We start from the raw sequence: 13,849 nt of genomic DNA on the forward strand, positions 1-13,849 counted from the left end.
GGAACAGCTCTGTAGTTTGACATCCAGGCTTTCTGGAATTAATAGAGAGATTTCAGATTTTCTTTTTATTCAATTACTCTTTTCAAACGTCTTTTGATTTCAAAAAGTACTCATCATAATTTTTTAAAAAGTTATGTCTAAAGAAAAAACTATAAAATTTAATAAAATTTAACTACTTTTTTGTATTTATCTTTAACTGCAATCAAATAGTACAAGGGATGGGCATAACACTTCCTAAAATTGACTAGGTAGGGACCTCTAAGATCTTAGGAGTCCAAATTATGGGGTTGGAAAATTCTGGAATTTTCAGTTCTAAAGGAAGCAGCATGAGCTCTGCCTCTCTCTCTTTATCTTTATTATTATTTTTTTGAATCAAATTAGCTGGAGACATTCATTTACGTTATAGTTTATTGATTTGCTGTATTTGGGGGCCAAAGTCATTTTGATATATGGCAATTTAAAATAATTGCTCTTCTCGAAATAGAAAGGAAATTAGCTGGCCAGGTGGATGAGCCTATTTAGGCAATATGTCTGCCTGTGTCAGTTTGCCGCCCCCAGCACCACCGGCTGGAGTCCCCATCAGGGACACAGACCCATGAGATCATCCCAGCGAGCTATAGATCTTGGATAAGTTAACTGGTCCGATTTTGCTTAGTAATGAGGAGAGGGTCTCTGGAAAATGGGAAATTGCAATCTGTCACCTCTCAGCAAACCAATGAGTGATTGCTCTTGTTTTGCATCTCTGTAGGGTTAGCACAGTTTATTAACTATTCCTCAGCCCTGAGAGTTTAGTGTCATTCCTATCTTATAGGCAAGAACCTGAGAAGTGTGTTGTGAAACATAATTGTTGAAAACAAAGTGATGGTGAACAGTGTCTGGGAGTCTTAGGACACTAGCCTTACCCCCTGTGAGCAGATATACGGATGGGGACCAGAGGGGATTTTCAAGGAGATGCTGGCTAGAATCCAAGGTCGGAAGTTAAAATGCTGGCAGGAAGCGGCTCAAAATACTTTATCTCTTAGGACTGACTCTGGTTCCCCAATTCCTGAAATCAAAATTCACAAATACCAATGCTGATGTTGCAAAAATGTGGCAATACTTTCAGTAATTCCTGATTTTGATTAGGAATTAATCACTGATGAACAAGAAATGCCAGAATTATCTCAGATAAACCATTTATTTATTAAAGAAACTTGCTGGAGGGAAGGTTCCAAGTTGTCAGTTATTGATTCATTCTTCTGAAAAAAGAGACTTTGGATAAAATAATCTTCCTCTCAAGGAAAAACCAGGAAATCATGAAGTTGGAAAAGACATTAAAGGTAGTCAACTCCAAACTGTCATTTCATTTGAAGTTACTAGGTGATAATGAAAACACTCTTAGTACTAATTCGGCAGAAAATAACTACTTTGGTGATAAATAGTATTACTGAAGATGCGTTTTTAAACTGCAGGTCATGACCACTTAGTGGGTGCAGACCAGCGTTAAAAAAAAAAAAAAGAAAAATAATAGTACAAATTAGGAAATATCAGAGCACATGTCACATTGTATGGGGAAGTAGGTGTCATGGAACTATTGTTCCAGCTACCTTATCTGTGCGTGTGTAGCGGCTTATGATATAAAATGTATTTCTTAGAGGGTGTCAGAAAAGTTTGAAATCTACCAGTGCATTTACATTTGAGAATGAAAGATGAAAGGAAAGAGATTCCTTGCCTGTGTCTTAGCAGGTTTCCTACCTCTTGGGCCAGTAACTCCCCCGCTGAGTCGATTTCATGGACCATTATAGAACTTAGATTGTTTCCACACTCAGGATTTATTTCTCTCCACAATATAACCAGAACCCCATTTTCCGGCTGTTGGGCCAAACACTTTGCTTTAAAAGTAAACTTTGTGTTCTTAACCCCCTTCCCAAAGACTCTGTTCTCTACCTCAGATAAATTGTGGCTATCTCTCAACTGTACCCCAAATGTTCATCTAGTTAAGGTTTTAACAATCGTGACTAGATTTTATTTGCACAGTATTCTTTTAACCTTTTAAACATGAGTGTTTTTTTGTTGTAGATATTTTTCTAAAACATTTTATACAAGGATAAAACTTCTAATAATGTATTTCAATCAAAGGAAAAAACTGATCCTGACATTGTGAGAAACACATTCTCTGAAATGAATCCACCCACATTTCCAGCTGGAACTAATCTGTGGAGATACTGGTGGCTGGAAGTGAAACCAATGTTGTGATAACTCCACCTTCTTTGTAATGGGAACTTAAATGTTTGAGAGACAACAGAGGCACTGGAAACAAAGGTACTCGCTACAGAGAAGGCAGGAAGGAGGACAAAGTGGCCTTGGCATGATCCAGGGATGTATTAATTTCTTATTGCTGCTGTAACAAATTACCACACACTTCGCAGCCTAAAACAACACAAATGTATTATTTTACAGTCTGGGAGTTTAGAAGTCCGACGCAGGTCTCAATGGGCTAAAATCAAGGTGTTGGCAGGGCTGTGGTCCTCGGTGCTCAGATGAGAATCCCTTTCCTTGCCTTTTCCAGCTTCTAGAGGCCGCCTGAATTCTTTCTCTCACAGCCCCTTCGCACTGACCTCTGCTTCCATTGTCCCATCTCCTTCCCAGACTCTAACCCTCTCATTTCCTTTTCTCACTCATACCATTCAGACAATCTCCCATCTCAAGCTCTGTAATTTAATCGCGCCTGCAAAATCCCTTTTGTCATGTAAAATTCTGGGGATTAGGGTATGGACATCTTCTTGGAGGCGGGGGATCCTCTTACCTACCGCAGGGGACTCGGGATGCCTGTCTATAGTGGCAGGGGAAAGTGAGATTCCGAATCTGAATAATCCTTCAGATTACCTGGATCTGTGACTATGGCTTTGCTGCTGGTGACATGCTTGCCGTGGAAGGGCTGTTACGGGAATCCTTCACTCTGGGCACCTGCGAAGTTCAAGGACTGGCAGCTGTGGCCACTCTGCAGCCTCATACAGCTCTGCCTTTTCCCTCATGGGCTGCATTGCACACCTGCTCACAAATGAGCAACTGCCTGTCTGATTGCTTCCAAGCTTTTAACATTCATCTGTGCCCCATGAAGGTCTTTCTCATTTGGGTTTTTAAACATCTCGTCTAAACTGCATTTTTTCTGCCTGTTATATTTAAGCTTCCCCATTATGCCTGGATTGGAGATGAAGGATTAAAAGAAGGAAAGAACAGTGAATAAAACTCACAGGTGAAGCAGGTGAATAAAAACACATGAGAAGAGAGGCTGAAGGCCTTCAAAGGAGATCTTGAAGATAAAGCACACAGCAAAAACTCTGAAGCTGGGTTTATAATAAAGGGTTAGAGATAAAAGCCCATGAAGGCAGAGGGGAAAACAATATACATTTGGAGAGACAGGAAGTGGTCTTTCCAGAGAAGCTCCTGCAAAGGCAGTGGTGTCCCCGCTGTAGGAGCACTGAAGTTCAGCTGATGGCTAAAACACTCAGGGTGTAGTGGTCAGAATGGAGATCACTGACCGTGGGATTCAGGCCTGCTTTCCTGCAGGACTATGGTTTATTAATTGAATGTATCTGCCAAGCCAAGAGCTTCTGGAATTTCATTCCTCTGTGTTTCTCTCTTTTTTTTGCACTGGATACAAATAGTTATGGGAAATAAGAAATCAGCAAGAGGCAGAAAAATGTTGAGGGGCACCTGAACATTATGAAGCAGTTTCTACCACAGCCTCTCCAGGGATGGCAATCCTGTTTTCTGGGGAACTCACTGGGTAGGAGAGACTCTCCCAGGACCTCAGGGTTCTAGAGCCCTCAAACTCCAAGTCTGTGGCTTCTCAAAGCATAGGCTCTCTCCTTAGGATTTGCTTGGACTGCAATTTAAAAAGTCCTTAAAAGTATTAAGCACTGATTCACTCCTTATAAATTATAGTAGCTGTAAGAAACTCTATATGCCTAGAAGTGGAAAAATTCAATGATTATTTAATTTGTGTAAATATGTGCCTAATTTTCAGGTTTGTTTCAGGACTGATAGTAGTATTTTTATTATGAATTGCTGAAAAATTTTTGGAAAATGTAATGAAAATGTTGCCTTAGACACAAAAGATGTTTATGTCAAAAAAAAGATGGACATATGTGGAAAATATAAATAGTAATGTTAGAGATAAGTTATTTCCTTAATTCACATGTGTTCAGAAAGGCCTGGAACATTCCTATTGTGATTATGCTACTGTGTTGTTGATCATACTAACGAATAAGGTTGACATTCAATTTTGCATTTCTCTTTGCAGACACACACTGCTAAATCTAAAGAGAGCAAAACCCTCAGATCCTGTGTGATCCAGGCAAACTTAATCAACCAGCAGTGCTGCCAGATCCACATATGTTCCATGAGAAAAATAACCGAGATATTGACATGGCCAAAATCTGTGGCACAAGTTTTCTTACCAAATGTTTGTGTATTGAGGGAGTTTCTCATAGATAATATCTGTACCCAGTTCATCCCCATCTGTGGGTGCTAATTGTGAACCATCTTGAAACCAGCAGGACCTATTTATTTCCAAAATAACTGTGTTTTGATCAAATAGGATTCATGTGTGCCTGTCGGACTGCGGAGACACACTGGCCCGGATGTGGCTCTTTTCCCTGACTGCCTTGATTCAATGGGATCCAGGCGTTTTCCAACTGAACAGCTGTGGCTTGGGGAGAATCCAGGTGTTTTTCTCACTGAATATTTGTGGGATTGGCAGGGCTCTGTGTATTTCCTTTGCTTTCTCTTGCCTGGAATTATTATGACATACATTATGTATATGTATTTCAGTGAACTTTGCTTTGTCTCAGGAAACAGATCAGGTTCCTTTACTTCACACAAAGAGCAATTACACCTAGAAAAATATGGGCAGGATTAAATACTATTTATCTTTCTCTTCACTAGCTATATCCTTCATGCTGTCTTAAACAAATACATGCATATTCTAAAAATTCCTTTGAGTGAAAGCTAATCAATTACCTTTCCACACTGAATAATTATCTACTTACAAGGTGTTGCTTTATTGGAATGGGGGTGTCAAACCTGTTCAGACATCTACTTGTTAACAACCTGTTGGACTTGGCTTTGATTGCTGATTGAAAAAGTAAGTCAGCCTCCCTAGATTTGGCAATGCATAGACCCTGTTACAAAATGGTGTGTGGTTTTGGTTTCCACATCTTATACAGTATATAGGGAAATTGGAAAGAGTTCAGAGAACAGAAACAAAATGATTAAAGGGTTGGGGAAATAAGAAGCTAGGATCATTTCATCTAAAGAAAGGCTTTCAGGGAAAGCAAGATGGGGTGTGTGTGTGTGCCAAAGACAGAGTCAGAAAAGCCAAATCTTAAAGCCTATGTGTTTGAGCAGATTTGATTGGCCTTTGTAGGCCATCTGGAGCCTGGCGAAGGGAGTGGGGAGAAGTTGGTCTGCCTTACCAATTACTGGGAAGGAGAATAAGCAATTTATGAGCGAGAGGGGGACTTGGGGGAAATCGGGCAGGAATTACTTTAGCTAGGGGTTCTGTCTCAGACCTACTTATACTATAATCTTCAAATGTAGAGAGAACTTTAGCCTATAATTCCAGCTTCTACAGATTTGAAAAATAGGATTTGATATATCTAAATCTACTTAATGATAAGCTGTGTTATACTTCCCTTCAACTGCATGATGAAATGTTGCTATAAAGAAATTATTGACCAGTTTTTCTTCCTCTTCCTGAAGAATCAGAGGAAATAACTATATATTGATACCCAAAACAGAGACTAATACTCTATAAAATTAAATCATATTCTGTTGGGTTTAGAAAATAGAATGGGTGCATACAGAATCAGTTCTCAACGCCAAAAAAGAGGGAAAGGACTATCACCTATCTCTCTGGGATGGCTTAGGTCCTAAGGTAGGAAGGTGTGCCTGATTACCTATCATGAATCAGCTATCATGTGATTACCTATCTGGACAAGATCCCCAACATGTCCAGGATCATAATTTTAAACCTTTAAGAACACAAAATATATGCAGATACGAAATACAGACTATGATATTAGACACTAAATCATTTCCTCTTATAAAGCTCTGTATCAGTCAGAGCTCTCCAGAGAAACAGAACCAAGAGACATACAGTAATTGGCTTAAAGGATTGTGAGGGCTGGCAAGTTCAAAACTGGTAGCGCAGGCCAGCAGGCTGGAAGCTCAGGCAGGATTTCTAAGTTACAGTCTTGAGGCAGAATTCCTGGAAAACCTTAGATTTTGCTCATAAGGCTCTCAACTGACTGGGTGAGGGCCACCATATCATCAAGAGTAATCTCCTTCACTTAAAGTCCACTCCTTAGGGATCTTAATCACAACTACAGAATATCTTCACAGCAACATTTAGACTAGTGTTTGACCAAACTAGGCACCATAGCCTAGCCAAGTTGACATATAAAATTTAACCACCACAAGCTCCAAACACTCTTTAGTTCATCCTTTTAGACAGATGACATATGAACCAAAGATGGCAAGTGTAGTCCCTGACGTCATACTGTCCTTCCTGACCTCAGAGGGTCCTCCCCTTGGGGGAGAGGAAGGGAAGAAACCCTCCATGTCCCACACAATCCTCCTCACTTGCCTTTAAGTACCATTTCTAAATAGTTCGTTTCTTTCTGTTGAGTTCCAAGTAGCCACTTAATTATGGCTTTTCTCCTGTGCCATCCCACCATTCAGCCAAGCATGCTGTCCAAAGTTCTTCTTTCTGTAGTTCTCCCAGGTCTTTCCAAAACTCTTACTATCTCACTGTATGGATTTCAATGAGAATTCAGAAGCAAGACAATCTGCTTTAAGCAGAGAATCACAGAGATGATAAATGACCAGTGAAGAGCTCAGAAGACCATGGACACCATGTATACCACCACTTATACCTATGTGACTTTGATGAAGTTACTTGTGGTGCCCTGAATCTCAGTTTTTTCATCTGTAAGATGGGGGTAATAATTATAATTCCTTTCCTGAAGGGTTAATGTAAGATGCTTTGAGCCCTTAGTACCTATTTAGACCATTTAACTGTTGCAAAGTGAAGGATTATCTACAGTCTGGGAGAAAATGTTTTTGACGATGGACTTCCTGTACTACTTAAACCAAGTAACACCAGGGGAAGATCTGCTCTGAACCTTTCTGCCCATGATAGTTTCTGTTCATGAATGTAGAAACTTTATTTCTTCCCTCTCTACACAGTCAAGGGGGCTATGAAGTCAGAGTTTGATATTACTGATAATCCCCAAACAATTCACCCCTAAAATATTTAATCACACAAATAACAGAGGGCAAGAGAAGTAATATTTACTGGATACTTTTTGTGTATTAATCCATGTACATTGTCTCATTTGAGGCTCATAACATCCCTGTAAGTTATATATTATAATCCTCAATTTGCAGAAGGAGAAACCGAGGTTTAACGAGGTTGAAATAACTTGCCCAAAATTATAGAGCAGAACTGGGGTTGCCCAGCTTCAAAACCCAAATTCTTGCCAGTTACATCCTGCTGCTTTTCTCAAGGGGGCAGATCTGGACCTATTTCTTGCAGGCTGTTAGCTCCTGTGCTATCTAAATTTTTTTTTTTTTTTTTGCATATTTGAGAAATGCTCTTATTTCTTTCACTCAACTAAATTGAATTCTTAATTCTAGAAGGCTGCTCAGGACATTCAAAGAAGGACATTGTGAAATGGGCAGGAGACCTTGAGCTGCACATACTGAAAGAGAAAGCCTAAAAGTGGATAGGAAAATAGATGTTTCAAGTTCCTGATTTTCCACTTGTTTCTAAACTAAACCGCTATTTACAATGAATGGGTCGGTGAAAGATGTGGAAAAACTAGCTGCTTTTCCTTTATTTTTAGACTCAGGTAAATATTTGATAGCAGTACAGTCTGCAAAATAAATTGAAGAAGTTCAAAAATCAGTTCAAAAAGCTCCATAGAATGTTCCAAAGGAGTAAATTGAGAAGATACAACTCATCACAACAAAAGATCTCATGTTAGTTAATTCTGAGCTCTGGCCTCAAACTCCTCCTTCAACAGATTATCCTTCCATCTACTCTTTAGTTCAACCAACCACCCATTCAGTCATCTATCCCATAGATATTTAGTGAATAAAGACTCACTATGTGGTAGGTACTCCTCTAGGTTCTGGGATAAAGCAGTGCTTACAGTGCATGAATAGGGTTGAGATCACAATAATCTAATAAACAAATGAATAAAACAAGCTAATTTCAGGTGCTGATAGGTGCTGTGAATGAAATCAAATATGAGGATACAGAGTTTAAGGTGGAGAAGCTACTTGAGGTAGGTAGGGTGGTCAAGGAAGGTCTCGAAACAGTTGGTATTTGAGTTGAGGCCTGAATGAGAAACAGCCAACTCTTCACAAAGCAGAAGAAAGAACTCCCAGGCACAGAAAATTTCTCACAATTCAAATGTACTGTCTTAGTCTGTTCAGGCTGCTGTAACAAAGTGCTACAGACTGGGGGCTTATAATCAACAGATTCGTATTTCTCACAGTTCTGGAGGCTGGAAGTCTGAGATCAGGGGTGCCGGCACGGTCAAGTTCTGTTGCAGGCCCTCTTCCTGTTTGTGGACTGTTGGCTTTTTCTACCTTCACATGGTGAAGAGCAGAGAGCTGCAGGATCTCTCCTCACTCATATAAAGGCACTAATCCCATGACCTCATGTAATCTAATCACCCCAAAGACCTGGCCTCCTAAAGCCAGGGGCAGGGTAGGATTTCAACATACGAATTTTGAGGGAGATACATTCAGTCCACAACAGGCACTAAGATCAGAAAGAAGGCAGGAAAGCTGGATGTGCAGCAATGACGTCCGAAAGGTGGATAGGGCCATATTAGGTAGAGTCCTGCACTGTTTGAAGAAGTCTGAATTATAATCCAAGTATAATGGAAATATACTGACAGGTTCTAAGCAGGGGGGGTGACATGATTTGAGTTAGTTTTAAGATATCAATCTGGATGCTTGCTTGATAATTACTTACAAAGGCGCAAGGGTGGAGGCAAGGGCCTAGCTAGGGTGAGACTGCAAAGGCTGAGGAGAAAGGAGACCCTAAAGACTGGTAACATATCTCCTTAGTGGTGAGGAGATTCATTGGTGAAGGGACGCTGAATTTATTTCAGTAATGTCTCCATACGTGCAATGTGTTTGCTGTAAAATACATTGTTTTATTATTATTTTATCAGACATGGAGATGATGGTGTGGTTGTAGGTTAGCAGTTATATATGTTAAAAAGGCATCTTGCTGTTGCTGTAAGGAACCGCTAGGCAGGGCTTTCGGTCCTCCCGAAAGAGGAGCAACAGTATCAAGGAAATTAATTCTTCCCTCTGGCGTAAAAGCAAAATTGCAGAAACCATTTGCTAAACTTGGCCAGCCATCCTTAAGAGGGCAGAGAGCCCCTCCTCAGGCATTTCTTATTAGAGGCAATTTATCAGTTTTTACCTATTATGACAGATAAATGAAGAGAAACCCCCGACTATGGGAATTTATTGGCGTTCTTCTTGTGCTCAGACACAAGCTATTTTGAAAGTGGTATCAATAGTTGCCCTGACAGCAAACTGCCCTGCTCAGCGGCGATGGTGGAGCGCGGGGAGGTGATGGTCCTCAGCCACCCCGTCTTTCTGCCCATAAATCAGCATCGTAAACCATTCTGGAAGTGTCGTGATGGCGCTGAATGCATAAAAAGTGTTCGCAAGCCGAATCTATTGTCGTCATTCCTGGTAGCAGAGGGGACTGACAAGCCGCTCTCACATCGCCGAGTGGTAGCGCGGCATAATAAAGCGTGGTTTGCACCATGTGTGTCACAGATTTCTCGGGGTTTCTCGAGGGTTTTTCCAATTTCCGCCTCCCCCTGCCTTTGCAGTCATCCTGGCCCCAGCTGTGCATCGGCCTTTGACTCCATCTGTCCTTCCGCTGGGGACGAGTCTCTCTCGCCACATGGAGAACACAAGTTTGGCTCCCCAGTGTGATGATAACCCCCACCCTCTCTGCGCAGCCGGAGCCCAGCGTCAGGCCGGCTGCAGGGCCCGTCGAGGAGATGGAGGAGGGGAGAGCGTGGAAAGGCTGCCGCCTCACCTTCCTCCACCCCTCACCACTTTGCACGCGCAGCCCCGGCGAACGCCTCGCATGCGCGACCTTCACCCGCCCCACAGTCCAAATCTCCGGGTCCTTTCTCGTTTGCCTCCCTCTGCTCCGTCCCCAGCCCAGCCACGAACGGGCCCCACTGCAGCGGCGCCTCGCAGGTGGGAGTTTGCCCGGGTGTGCGCCGCGTCACGACGCGGGAGGAGAGCGGAGGGGGCTGGGGCGGAGGGGAGCCTCGCGGTCCCCGGCGCCCCGAGACGCGACGGGTGCGGCCGCCCCCGGAGCCGCTGACTACACCGCAGCCCGAGCCGCGGCTCCCTCCTCCCTTCCTCCCTCCCTCCCTCCCGCTCCGGCCCCGCGCGCCCTTGCTCCCGGCCTCCAGCCCTTACTCCACCCCCTTCCCCGGCCCGACCCCCAGCCCCTCCTTGTGTGTGCGCTTTAAATAATTTCATTCTATTTGGCAAAAGAATAATGCACCTGACTTTACCAGGGCGAAACAACCAGCCGAGAAGAACAAGGAACAGATGTAAAAAGAATAAAAGGAGAGAGGAAAAGAGATGAGACTCGTTTAAAGAAATCCAGGGGCTGAAGAGGTGGCTGCAGCAGCAGAGGCAGCTAGAGCTTCCCTCCTTGTCTGCGTGAGCTGCGGGCGGAGGACGTTTTCACCAGTTGCAGATGTAACCTCGGGAACTCCTGTGTCTGTTGGTTTTGTTTGCCAAACAAAGTCTTTTCTTCTTTGGTTCAGACACTGAAGAGGCTCCTGGATTTTTCTGCCATCGCGCCACAACCTGGCAGTTACCCGGGAGCCTTCCCAAGGAGCTGGAGAAATGAGCCCTTCTGGGCGGAGGATGGGCGAAGGGCGTCAGCAGCTCGGGGCTCCGGCCGGGAAGCGCCTCCTGCTCCCCGGGAGCAGAGGGTCACCCAGCGGGCTGCCGGGCGGCGGCGGCGGCGCCAGGGCGCAGCGCTTCCTGCTCGGGCTCTTCGTGCACGCATGGCTGTGGGCGGCCTCGGGCTCGTCTGCCCAGGTGTTCAACCTCAGCCTTTCCGTGGACGAGGGCCTTCCTCCAGACACTTTAGTCGGCGACATCCGCGCGGGGCTGCCGGCCACGCAGCAGCAGCAGGAGGGGGGCGGCTTCTTTCTGTCCGAGGATTCGGATGACTCCCCGTTGCTGGACGACTTCCACGTGCATCCGGACACAGGCATCATCCGTACGGCGCGGCGCCTGGACCGAGAGCGGCGGGACCACTACAGCTTCGTGGCCGCCACGCTGCTGGGCGCGGTGGTGCAGGTGGAGATCCGCGTCAACGACGTGAACGACCACTCGCCCCGCTTTCCCCGCGACTCCCTGCAACTCGACGTCTCCGAGCTCAGCCCGCCAGGTACAGCCTTCCGCCTGCCGGGCGCCCAAGACCCAGACGCTGGGCTGTTCAGCATACAGGGCTACACCCTGGTGCAACCGTCCGATCTTTCTGAGGACCCCGCAGGACCATTCTTCCAGTTGCGCTACGGGGCTCCGGTGTCACCAAAGTCGCCGCCGTCCTCGTCGCCCCTTGAGCCCCTAGACCTGGTGCTGCTGCGGCGCTTGGACCGAGAGGCGGTGGCAGCACACGAGCTGCAGATCGAGGCGTGGGACGGCGGTCGCCCGCGGCGCACGGGCAGCCTGCGGGTGGACCTGCGCGTGCTGGATGAGAACGACAACCCACCCGTATTTGAGCAGAGCGAGTACCGCGCCACCGTGCGCGAGGACGCACTGCCAGGCGCCGAGGTCTGTCGTGTGCGCGCCACCGACCGTGACCTGGGGCCCAATGGCCACGTGCGCTACAGAATCCGCTCTCGGCAGGCGCCCGGGACGGGTGGCAGTGGCGGGACACTGGGCGACGCGGCCTATTTCGCGGTGGAGGAGATGAGCGGGGTGGTGCGGGTGCAGAGGCCGCTGGACTGCGAGGCTCAAGCCTGGCACCAGCTGGTGGTGGAGGCCCGCGACGGAGGTGCCGAGCCCGAGGTTGCCACCGTGCGCGTGTCCATCGCGGTGCTGGACGTGAATGACAACTGGCCCGCCATTCATCTACTCTTCCTTACCGAAGGAGGCGCCGCGCGCGTCTCTGAGGGCGCTCGAGTCGGCGACTATGTGGCTCGGGTCTCCGTGTCCGACGCGGACGGTGACCCAGAGAAGGCAGAGGAGGCTGTCGGGGAACTCGGTATGGGCCTCGGGGGCGGGAGCATCTCGCTGGCCTTGGAGGGCGGTGAGGGAGCCTTTGCGCTGCGGTCCGGAGGCTCCTCCGGGGTATTCTTTCTTTGCGTCGAGGGGCCCCTAGACAGGGAGAGCAGAGACCTGTATGATTTGCGACTGGTGGCCACGGATGCGGGAACCCCGCCGCTGAGCACGGAGGAGACGCTGCTGCTCCGGATCGCTGACCTCAATGACCAGCCGCCTCTCTTCAGCCAGGAGCATTACCGGGCCTCAGTGTCCGAGGCCGCGGCCCCCGGCACCGCGGTAGTGTGCGTCAGCGCCTCCGATGAGGATGAGCCCGGCACAGACCACGCCCGGCTGCGCTACGCGCTGGTCCCTCTCCCAGCGCGCTGCAACCCGGAGGCTCTGAGGGCCACCGCTGAGTGTGGACCATCCTTCAGCATCGATCCTGAAATTGGTGTGATTAGCACCACCCGGAGTCTGGACCGAGAAGTCCAGGAGGCCGTAGAGCTGAGAGTGGTGGCCCAAGACCTCGGAGAGCCCCCGCTCTCTGCCACCTGCCTTGTGAGCATCACTGTGGGCGACGTGAATGACAACGAACCCATCTTCCTGAAGCAGGTGTACAACGCCACCCTTCTGGAGCATGCCCCAGTCGGACACTGCTTTCTGCAGGTGAGTGCATCAGGCCTATCGGGAGGCCTGGGAGGAGAGGATGGAGGCCTGGATGGAGAGGTTGTGAGTAAGTACAAGGAAGGAGAATTGTGATGTGGGTAGTTATACCCAAGCTGAGAAGGCAGGGGACATGGGCTCTGGTTCCTCCTCTGCAGGGAGATGAATGGGTTCCCTCTGGTCACCTAACTTTTCTGAATAGTCTCTAAGGTCTTTTCTACCTCACATTATATTTTGATCCTGATTTTGCTTATGGAATGCTGATTTCCTTCAGTCTGTATATGAGCACCCAGATAGGTTTGGGAGGAACAACCCTTTCTCGGTTTTACTTTTTAACAGTGTGCAAATGGCAATGTCGCATATATTTGAGGATCATTATGTGGCCACCTGGGGAAGTGAGGTGGCCCTCACACATTGGTTTTTCAAGTAAACAAGTGTATGCCTTTAAACACTGAAACTGTTTTGAGTAACTATTTCCAGAGACTTCTTATACATTGTCCTACCTTCTCTGGAAGTTTACGAGAGGTAGTGGAGGACATAAGTCATTTTTACCAGCTGCGGGCTGACCTCCTCCAGTGATGCCTTCTGGATTCAGGAGTAGCGGGGCTCAATCATCCTTTATAAAATGGATGATATCCTTTATAGACAGATCTCAGAATGTTGTGATGTGCACCCTTCTAGCAGTACTCCTTATGGCTTCCAATTTCCTAGTATTTATCTGATGTGAGATAACAAACTAGATTTCCAAGACTGGTTTATTTACTCCAAGATAATGTGAATAAATAAATAGAGCCTGAGAGGCTAACTAGTGAGTGAAGCTCTAAAACTCCATTTAGCTCTCAAGCTGGGTTGTTTT

Source organism: Pseudorca crassidens, chromosome 4 (genome assembly GCF_039906515.1).
Source record: "Pseudorca crassidens isolate mPseCra1 chromosome 4, mPseCra1.hap1, whole genome shotgun sequence".
Classification (NCBI taxonomy): Eukaryota; Metazoa; Chordata; class Mammalia; order Artiodactyla; family Delphinidae; genus Pseudorca; species Pseudorca crassidens.